Source organism: Octopus bimaculoides, chromosome 8 (assembly GCF_001194135.2).
Source record: "Octopus bimaculoides isolate UCB-OBI-ISO-001 chromosome 8, ASM119413v2, whole genome shotgun sequence".
NCBI classification, from domain to species: Eukaryota; Metazoa; Mollusca; class Cephalopoda; order Octopoda; family Octopodidae; genus Octopus; species Octopus bimaculoides.
In genome coordinates, this window is record NC_068988.1 from 74,349,249 (window position 1) to 74,353,471 (window position 4,223).

The window sequence follows — 4,223 nt, forward strand, 5'->3', positions numbered from 1 at the left end:
ATATATATGTAAATAGGTATAAGTTAGGATTGTTTAAACATCCAAGCAATAGGCTAGAAGTGTTTAAGCAACCAGGGGATAATTAAATCTGAAGGCACTCCTGGATATTACTTGTGGTCTTAATTGTAACTGCACCAAAGCATGCTGGGAACGCCTCCTTTGATTCTCTTAAACAGCACCCACTCTACCTCTCCTTCGCAGAAAGATTATTAACTCTGATTTCGACTAAAATATAAGACTCACTATACCTTACCTCTATTCTCATACCACTATATGCATCCTTTACATTAGTATATCCCCTATCTTCTATTCCCGCATCTCTCACACCATGAACTTAAACAGACTTCTCAACATTCTGAAGAGATCTGCCAATTGGGTCAGCAAATCGAAAAGATCGTAAATGTAACATTACATAATCTCTACATAATTGATTAAATTAATGGCTAACTAGCACAATCGACCTGCTTCTTCCTGTGTTTGTTTCTCCATTCCCTACATGATTATATATATATGTATATATATATCGTGTGTTCCACAACCGTTGTTGGTGTGTTTACGTCCTTGTAACTTAGTGGTTTGGCAAAAGGAACAGATAGAAGTACCAGGCTTAAAAAGAAAGTCATTTCATTCCTTTAAAATTCAAGGTGGTGCTCCAGCATGACTGCAGACTAATGACTGAAACAAAAAATATATACTCCTGTCTGTGTTGTTCATATACCTGGCACTGGCAAATCTTAATTAATTCTCTCGGCTAATTTTTGTTTAATTTATACAAATTAATTAGGCCCTAAACATATTTTACCATTTTTGTATATATCTAAGTCCCTTGGCTGCTGGTGATGCATACTGAGGCAGAAACATGTTTTAAAAGTCCTTTTATCTCCAGACAGTAAGTTTTTTTCTTAGTTGATGTCAACTTTGAAGAATTTTTGATTCTCAAGATGATCTCCCCTTCTCATCTGGGGTATATCTCAATTGGCATATGGTAATTGTTAATGGTATTTGTCTTTGTTATTCATATACATGCCACTGGCCACTCTGAGTTATTTTTCTTAGCCCATTTTTGCTCAATAATGTATGTATGTATGTGAGTGGGTATTACTGTCTCCTTATCTCGATATCCTGTGATAGTTGTAGGTGATTTGAAGATTTATGCTAAGAATATTAGCAGTGGCAAAATACAGCTGTAAATAACAACATTTTTAATTGACATACAAATGAAATTTGGTTAAAACAAATGTTTATACTTGTTTGTTGAGTGTGGAAAAACATGACTGCTGCTCAGTGCTTTGCGAACACTATAAAGCAGACATGTCAAGCTCCCAGCCTGTAGGCCACTTCTGGCCCGTGCAGTAATTTCATCCAGCCTGCAAGACCGTTTTAATATCAGCTTGAAATTGGTCCAAATGGTGGCATCAGCAAATAGAGTACTTTGCTGCCCCCAGCAACGCCCATGCCTTCTTGTTACAACTACACATACATAGTGTGTGGCCAAAGCAGGCCATGACATTAGATATAGCACTGACTACACTACCTTTCTTACTAAGGGTTTCACCAAGAGTAGCAATAACTTAATACATGACTAGAAACAACATCACTGTGACTATTACACCTTATCTGTACAAAAAAAAACACATTAAAGAGGCATGATAACACAATCACAAGTCTTAATTGTAACTGCAACAAAGCATGCTGGGAAATGCCTTCTTTGATTCTCTAATTGTGTTGTGAAGCATTGATGATGCAAAATCTACTAATCCCATAATGCACTGCAACAGCCACCTTACTGCTCTTTCAGGCAATCATTTTCACATGACGTCATTCAGTAGTAGTAACTATCTATATTAATGGTCAAGAGAAAAGTCGATGCTGAAAACAGAGCTTTTCAAATCCGGTGGGAAACCGAATCCATGTTTACTGACATTGATGGTAAACCCGTGTGTCTTAATTGTGGTGCTAATGTTGCTGTACTTAAAGAGTAAAATCTCAAACGCCACATCAGGACAAGTATAAATAGCTCACTGCTGAGCAGAAGCAACGAAAGATGCACGAGTTGAAGAGGAAACTCACGTTACAACAGGCTTTTTTAACCAAAGCAAAATTACGAAGTGAAGCTGCAGGTAAAGCAAGTTTTGTTGCGGCAGAGGAGATTGCAAATTCAGCCAGGCCATTTATCAAAGGAGAGTTTGAGAAGAGTTGCGTGATGAAAATGTGTGACGTTTTGTGTCTAGACAAGAAGCAACTGTTTGCTAATGTGAGTATTAGCAGAAATACAGTTGGCCACTGATTTGAAAACACAGTTGATTGAAAAAGGAAAAAAAATTATTGCATACTCTGTTGCTGTAGATGAGACTACTGACAAAACTGATACAGCACAGCTAGCTATTTTTATATGTGGAGTGGACTCCAATTTGTTCGTCATGGAGGAAATTTTGGACATTAAATCAATGCATGAGACAACAACAGGAAAGGATCTTTTTGAAAAATATGTCAGAGTGTAACTGACATAAAACTGCCTTGGGACAAACTTGTTGGACTTACAACAGATGGAGCACCAGCAATGTGTGGTGAAAAAAGTGGACTAGTGAGTAGGATATGTTTAAAGATGCAAGAAGAGAACTGTGCTGGCGAGTTGACAACATATCACTGCATCATACACCAGGAAATGCTGAGCGATAAAGTCTTAAAAATGGAACGTGTAATGAGCACTGTAATGCAAACAGTAAACTTTATCCAAGCCAAAGGGTTAAATCACTGCCAATTTCAGTCTTTCTTCGGGAAATGCATTCAGAGTTTGGTGACGGGCCTTATACTATGGAGGTGTGGTGGCTCAGTCGGGGAAAGGTCCACAATATAGTTTTTGAGCTGGCTGAGGAGATATGTCAGTTCATGGACAGTAAAGGAAAAGAATCCAAAGTTCTGCTGGATGAAAAGTGGAAATGTGAGTTGGTGTTTCTGGTTGACATAACTCTCCATCTCAATGTTTTAAACATCCAGCTCCAGGGACGGGATCACATGATCTGTGATATGTTGCCAAGTAATACCGAGCGAAGTCAGTGCCACAGTGTTCCTAAAGCAACACTTCACTGATAAATTGAGTGCACTCCATACTGAATTTGCACGGTGCTTTAGTGACTTTGAAGCACGGAAAAATAATTTTGAGCTGCTTCGCAACCCATTTACCATCAATGGGGAAACTGCACCGGTACAGATTCAAATGGAACTGATAGAACTTCAGTGTAATGGGACATTAAAAGCAAAGTACAACTCTGTGGGGCCTGCACAGTTCACTCGCTTCACACCTGAAGCAATGCCCCAGCTCCGTTTACATGCAGCTCAAACATTGTCTTTGTTTGGAAGCACATATCTGTGCGAGCAGCTGTTCTCTGTGACGAAGATGAATAAAACGTCACATAGGAGTCATCTCACAGATGAACACCTGCAATCTATCCTGAGAGTCTCAACAACACAGAACCTTGCCCCAAACATCAATGAACTCATTGCCAAGAAAAGATGCCAAGTATATAACTCGGACAAAATTGCATAAAGAAAATTGAAAGGTTTGATTTATTATTTTAATTTTCACTAAAAAGCACATTTTAAAAATTTATATTGTCTTTTTCTTTTTTTGCAACATGTTTTTATTTTAAATTTTTATAATTTTGACAGGTGATATTTTTATGCAGAGCAAAATAGTTTAAGTAATTTAAGTTAGAGTTTGTAGAGAACGACCGTGCGAACTAAAGGAGATGACGACGAGAAGGAAGAGGCTCCTTTTAACGTGTCACATGGTTGACACAAAACATGTAATGTAACATAAGAGGGCTCGCATGTGAGATGCGAGCAAGTGCCAGCTAGGAAAGAGAGCTGACCTTCACTGGACGATACCTCAACTTCAATTCCCACCATCCATACAGTGTAAAGAGAGGGATTGCTCAGTGCCTAAAACATTGAGCAAAGAATATAAGTAGTGATCGTGGTTCCGGGTTCAGTCCCACTGCATGACACCTTGGGCAAGTGTCTTCTACTATAGCCTCGGGCCTGCCAAAGACTTGTGAGTGGATTTGGTAGATGGAAACTGAAAGAAGCCCATCATATATATGTATATGTATATATATATATATATATATGTATACATGTCTCTTAAAAGATAGAGCTCAAAATCAATGCATTGAAGATACTTTATTGCAGCAACAATTATAATAACAGAAACAACCACAATA

The 4,223-nt window shown here is 38.2% G+C and overlaps 1 pseudogene; it reads left to right on the forward strand.

Annotated features, from left to right (window-relative positions):
- Positions 1 to 1,847: 1,847 nt before the first annotated feature.
- LOC106875630 (general transcription factor II-I repeat domain-containing protein 2A-like) lies at positions 1,848 to 3,547 on the forward strand (annotated as a pseudogene).
- Positions 3,548 to 4,223: the final 676 nt, after the last annotated feature.